The sequence below is a fragment of the Charadrius vociferus genome, unplaced genomic scaffold (assembly GCF_000708025.1).
Source record: "Charadrius vociferus isolate BGI_N301 unplaced genomic scaffold, ASM70802v2 scaffold7, whole genome shotgun sequence".
NCBI classification, from domain to species: domain Eukaryota; kingdom Metazoa; phylum Chordata; class Aves; order Charadriiformes; family Charadriidae; genus Charadrius; species Charadrius vociferus.
Window position 1 is genome coordinate 953239 of NW_009649308.1, and position 414 is coordinate 953652.

Below are 414 nucleotides of genomic sequence, written 5' to 3' on the forward strand. Positions count from 1 at the left end.
CCGCGGGGGGGGGCGGCGATGCGGTGCGAGCGGGGCCGGGCTGGCTGCCGGCAGGGAGCTGCGGGCCATCCCCACCTACGCCCACCCCGTTGCCACTTGAGTTTTTTCACTCGGCTGCCCCAAAGAGGAGGAGGGGGTGGAAGGGGACGGCGCTTGCAAAACTCCCAAGTTTCATAGCAACAAGCAAAGTTCCCTCCGTGTGAAAGAAAACTTTGGCGGAGGGTGTGTGAGTGGAGCGGAGCTCACTGGAGCTGTCAATCATGGGCTTTCCTTCCCGTCCCTTCCCTCCCCTTCCATCTTTTCTCCCTTCTTCCCTCCCTCCCTTCCTTCCCCAGAGGCACGGACACGGCACCTGCACGGACAGGGCTGGCAGCCCCTTGGAAGTACGGCGGGCACAGGGCTACCCAGCCTGCC